Here is a 6,039-nt window from a genome sequence, read left to right as displayed (position 1 = left end):
ATCCTGGGGCTGAGATCCACCTGACCGAAGCTCCCCCCACCCCATCACGGCCCTATGCCCAGCTCTCCCCCACCATGCCTCGGCCTAAATGTGAAACTAGCTGGTGTCACTCCACTTTGACCTAAACAATCCCTTCTATATAGCTGGGGTCGTTCTTAGAAAGCTCATTTGTATCCTCATGTAGAAGATAGAGCAAATTGGACATCTTGAAAGTGATGGTCACCTTTGGGAACAGGGCTCCTGGATGACTCTCCTCCAGGATGAACATAGCAGTATCATGACCCTTGGGGTTTGGTATGCCCTGGAGATGCGAGATTTTCCTTTTGCAGTAGGAGGCACACACCCAGAGAATGCGGGAGCTGCTAGAGGAAAGGACTCACTTCCAAAGGGGAGAAAAACAAAGAGGAAAAAGGCACACCGGTGTCCATCGCTAAGGGACACACCAAGGAGACAGTGGGCCCCTGCTCCCACCCCCAGCAGCTTCTTTAGTTGCAGCCCAGAGGAACTCGGGGAGCTGTCCCTGTGTGTGATTGCAAGCTCAGGATTTCAAACAATACATTCCAGTAACCTTAAAGTGAGGAACTCTCCATCGCAAAACACACACAGTAGCCCCAAGTCAAAGCAGGATGTGATGGTTCACCCCATCTGGAAACCCCCAGGTGGATTCTAAATTCTCCAATCAGGATCAACCCGGGGGCTATACCAGCCAATCCCAACCATGTCTCTGTGACTCCAAGAGTGGGGCCATACTCCTAAAGCACTTCCTGGCCCAGATGGGAGCTTGGGGCTGAAAAATGGGGCTGGAAATGGTGCCAAGGGCAAGGGGGAAAATGAGCGAAGTATTTCCACTGACTCCTTTGATCAGAGAGATCCTGGGTCTCCAAACGATGACTCTGACATAAAAGAATGTAATTCTGGCGACCATGTCAAATCCCAGGATTCACACACACTACTCTCTATGATCCCATCCACTGTGGCGGCCCCCAAGTCTTTCACCCCCTCTCACGGCCAGATTACTACCCCCGAGCCCACTCTTGCGCAGAAGACTCCAGCCAAAGTGGTGTATGTGTTTTCTACTGAGTTGACCAATAAAGCTGCCAAAGCTGTATTGAAAGGCCAAGTTGAAATGATCGTCTCTTTCCACATTCAGAACATCTCCAACAGCAAGACAGACAGAAGCACAGCCCCTCTGAACACACAGATACCTGCCCTGAAGAACGATCCAAAAACTCTTGCACAGCAGCCCCCGGCCAACCAGGACCAGAATTCTGCCCAGAACACAGACTGTAGCCAACTCCACCAATTCCAGAACCAGCACCCAAGTCCACCACACACACCCCCAATTTCCCCCCGCTCCCCCCCCCCCGTTCCCTGGACCAGGAGACTCCTGGGGTAGACAATAAACTAATTCCTCCAGTGGGCAGCCCTCCAGGCACCACTATTCTGCAACTGGACAGTATTGCACCAAAGTCGACGCCCAACAAGCCCTCTCTCCCTGGGGAGCAGCAGCTCTTCAGCAGATCAGAAGCCCCCCCATCTCCACCAGTGTCCAGGAGTGGGCCCCCCACACTGGGAGATAACCTCTCAGGAGCAGTTGGAATACCTTGAGTGCTCCTAACAAACTCTCAGAGACATCCAGCGCATGCTATTCCCTGAGGATACAGAATTCACAGGAGGTCAAACTAGGGGAAGCCCGCTGAACCCCTGGGGTATTAGATGGACCCTGAAAAAAAAACAGAAAGGCTAATCCAGGCCATGATGTCCCAATCACAAAGTCTAAGTAAGGGGCCTGGGTCCCGCACCGGCGTGGGAGCTCTATTTGGTCCTCAAGGGCAAAGAGATGTCCCCTTTTCTCCCAACAAAATGGATTCACCTTCTTTGAACTCAGGGCCCGTCGGCCTCGACCACCTGGACCTCATGACTGCAGAGCATATCGCGTGGCTGAAGCTGCAGCAGGAGGTCTACTAGGAGAAAAGGCAGAAGCAGGAGCAAGTGGTGGTGCAGCATTGCCCCCTGCAGGACATGATGGCTCACCAATACCTGGCCACGGGGCGTGGTCCGAGGGCCTCCCAGCACTACCAGATGGCTCCAGGGGAAGGCTGGGCCCCCGGAGCTACCCAAAGGCATCCACATTTCACACTCTCTGCGTCTGTGGGACCCGTCCAAGCATGCTAGGCGGCCAGATGCATCTCCCTGCTTTCGCAGGGATGATGACTTCCAACATGGAGGGGCCCAGTGTCCCCAGCGCAGAACCTTGGCCAGGGCTTTCTGAAGTCAGTTGGCCGGAACCATGTGCCCAAAATCCCAGATGGTCGAAACTTTCCTCCTGGCCAAGTTGTCTTCAGTGGTCCTGGCCAAGGGGAGCGCTTCCCAAACCCCCAGGGGTTGTCAGAAGAGATGATTCAGCAGCAGCTGGCAGAGAAACAGCTGGGCCTCCCCCCCCACACACACACACACCACAGGAATGAGCATGGAAGACATTCGGCCTAGCCTGGAGGTGAACAGGATGGTGGATGGCTCCCAGCGCTACCTGGAGCCTGGGAATAATCCCATGTTCCCTCGGATTCCAGTGGAGGGGCTGCTGAGCCACTTCTGGGGGTGGGAATTTCCCAAGGGAATGCCTCCACAGCACAGCCCTGAGCAGGAGCTGGAGTTTGAGCTGGTTCCTGGTGGGCTGAAGGGGGGTGTCTGTCTCAATGTCAGCATGGTGTCCAGCTCTAAGATGATACCTCAGAAGATGAGAGAGGCTGGGGCAGGCCCTGAGGACAGGATGAAGTTGCAGCCAGGAAGCTCAGACATGCTGCCTGGCCAGCAGAAGATTGCGCCTCTGTCGTTCAGAGAGCATCCACAGCCTGAGTACCACCTCATGGGCCCCCGGCCCTTCCTTCCCCTGTCTCAGGAGCCAGGCAGCAAGTAGCTTGTGAAACCTCCAAGAACCCTTTGGGCCTGACCAAAGCACTTACAGTGGGCTCAACCATGTGCCACCACTACTTCTCAACCCTTCCAGCAACCTCAATAGCATCAACCACGCCCTGCCTGACCAGCAGGGCCTGGGTGGAAAGCCTTTAGATATACCTGTGGCTGGAAGCCAGGTGCATTCCCCAGGCATGAATCCTCTGAAATCACCCACCATGCACCAAGTCCAGTCCCAATGCTGGGCTCAAATTTCCTCAGACTCTCTCACAGCTGGCGGACATGCTGGCAGGCCCAGCTGCTGCTGCAACCCTTAAGTCTTGGGGTCTGATGCTGCTGAAGTCTCCATAGCTTCCTGCCTTGCCACCTGGATACACCTCCTCCCCCAAGCCTGCACTCCAGAGTCCTGAGATCCCTCCAAACCACTAGGCACGTTTCACCATGACCTCACCAGTCATGTTGGGCAGTGTGGAGTGGAATGTCCCTCCCCCACCTCCTCCCACCACCAGCCAGCCTGCCTCTGTGAATATTTCTGGAAGTCTTCCCTCCAGCATGCCTCCTGAGCCCACCCGCTCTCCATCATGATGTCTCGAATGTCCAAGTTTGCAATGCCCAGCCCCACCCTGTTACACCACAATGCCATCAAAACCTTGGCCAGTTCTGAAGACTCCTCTCCTGCTAGCCCTCCCAACCTGCCCGTCAAGAATAATAGGCCAGTAAATGGGCATTAATACACAGTATCCTGGAGTTTCAGGTCCAAACCCCCAGGGTTCCGATGCCAACCCTAACTCCAATGGGAATGACCCAGCCACTTTCTCACTCCAATCAGATGCCCTTTCCTAAGGCCATGGGACCCAAGCATACCTCCTCAAAGGGGTCCCCATGGGGCCTGGCTTCATTCCCCACGATGCCATCCTGGGGCACTGGTCCCATGGAACCTCACGCACATATGGGCTTCCCCCAGGGCTTCCCTCCAGTCCAGTGCTTTCCCCCCTCCCCCCAGCAAGTACTGTTTCCCCACAATGGGCCCCAGTGGGGGCAGCTTCCCTGGAGGGATGGGCTTCAGCAATGCCCTCAGCAACCTAGCCCAAAGTTCCGTAGACACAGCACTTTGCAAGCCTGGAAGCCCTGGGGGTCTGACTCCTTGGCCATGCTAGGGAACAGCATGCCTTCAGTGATTACAGACCCAGACCTGCAGGACGTCATCTGCCCAGAGCCAATAGCATCCCCTAGTTCAACCTGTCGAGGATCATTCCCTCCTAGAAACCCGGCCAGACTCCGTAGTACTTCCCTTGAGGGGAAGTCCCCAGCTCGAAGCAGCCTCCAGGGGGCCTGGCCCGGGTTTCCGAACATGCAGGGGATGATGGGCGACCAGGCCCCCAGGTTGGGACTGGCATTGCCTGGCATGGGTGGGCCGGGGCTGGTGGGCACTCCAGACATCCCTCTGGGCATATCACCCTCTTTGCCTGGCCACAACCCCATGAGGCCCCCGGGCCTTTCTCCAGCAAGGCATGATGGGCCCTCACCACCGCATGTTGTCACCAGCCCAGTCCTTGATACGGGGCCAGCTTGCTCTGATGAGCAACTCGGCCACCGCCGTGGGCATGTAAGTATAGGGGCACCTCTGAGTTCTACACCCACCGGGGGCCCGTGGGCTCTCCAAGTATGATGATGTGCATGCAGGGCATGATGGCACCCCAACAGAGCAACATGATCCCCCACACACACCCCAATGAGGCCTTTGGGCAGGGTGTCGATGTGGGCATGGGTGGGTTCAGCCAAGGCCCCGGGAACCCAGGAAATATGATATTCTAAGCTGTTAAGGTTGAACGTGGCGATGCTTGTCCAAAAAAGATTCCAGGCCCTCGGCTCCAGAGGGGCTGCAGCAGGATCGGCTGGTGGTCAGCAATAGGAGGAGAGGAGACAGACCTGAGTGGGAGGCAGCTTTGGGAGACAGGGGCATGTCGAGAATGTATGGATTTACCAGAGAAACAAAGTGAGTCATTTAATCAACAGCTGTTTTGGGGGCGGTTAAGATTTATTTTTAAAAATTTTATTTTTGTGAACTTGGGTATCCCATGATGGCACCTGCTTTGGAAATCTGTAGCTGCACTTTGAGAACTGCCGTGGGTCAGGAGCTGCCCCACGCTGTGTATCTATGTCCTTTGGACTGGCTTCTCCCAGGATTCCTTTCTGCTTTTATTGTTCATTAGTTTTGAGGTTTGGGTTTGTTTGTTTGTATTTTGGGCTTTTTGTTTTGTTTCTGATGTGTGTATTGTACTATACCGTAAAAGAGATTTTAGAGGCAAAGACTTTAGTTTTTGGGACAAGAAGAGAACAGGAAAGCTGGGCTATTTAGGTGGACAGTCCATCTTCAGGCCTTTATACTATTTTTCAACTCCAGTATATAGGAGAAAAAAAGAAAACTAGGACGTCAAAGCACAGTATTAATGAAAAGCACAAAAAAGGAACTAAGTTCAGCAGGGAGGGGTGGGTGAGGGAAGAAGTTTTTTTCTTTTTAAAAATAATGATGCTTAAGCTATTTGTTGGTGGTGGTGTTAGTTTGCTTTTTTTCCATTTCTAGTGCTTTCTTCAGCACAGTCTACAATATACAAACCAATCATCATGTTTTTCTCCCCTCTCTGTACAGTCTCCTGGGTTAGGTGTGTTCCCTCCCCTTACCACCCCCAATGGCGACCTCCTCTCCTCTCCCCTTGGGCAGTACTCCATATTCTTTGGGGAAAATGCAGTGTCATGGCCCCAGCAGGGAGATGGGGGGGGTCACCTCTGTTCTTTTTCCCTTATCCTCTCTCTTCCCTATTATTCTCTTCATTGCTCACCTTGTTTTCTGTTCTTAGGAGAATTCCCAAGTGAATTTTCTTAATGTAGGGAGTGGAGCAGATGCTAAAAGCTATCCAGGACATTTTTGTTTGGGTTTTGTTTTTTAAGTTTTGTGGTCCCATCTTCCATTTCTTCTCTCTTCCATGCAGAAAACGTTCTGTGTAACCTCCATTAAATTTGGTACAAAACCACTTGCCAGAGCTGTGGTATCAGAAAAATAAAATATATTGTTTCTTACAAAAAAAGAATACATGTGTTTGTAGAAAGACAAAAAAACACACATTC

At 53.0% G+C, this 6,039-nt stretch overlaps 1 pseudogene; it reads left to right on the top strand.

Annotated features, from left to right (window-relative positions):
- Window positions 1-244: 244 nt before the first annotated feature.
- On the top strand, window positions 245-4,728 carry LOC105992774 (annotated as a pseudogene).
- The last annotated feature ends 1,311 nt before the right edge of the window (window positions 4,729-6,039 follow it).

The sequence above is a fragment of the Dipodomys ordii genome, unplaced genomic scaffold (genome assembly GCF_000151885.1).
Source record: "Dipodomys ordii isolate 6190 unplaced genomic scaffold, Dord_2.0 Scaffold88, whole genome shotgun sequence".
Classification (NCBI taxonomy): domain Eukaryota; kingdom Metazoa; phylum Chordata; class Mammalia; order Rodentia; family Heteromyidae; genus Dipodomys; species Dipodomys ordii.
This window is presented reverse-complemented; position numbering and strand designations above follow the sequence as displayed.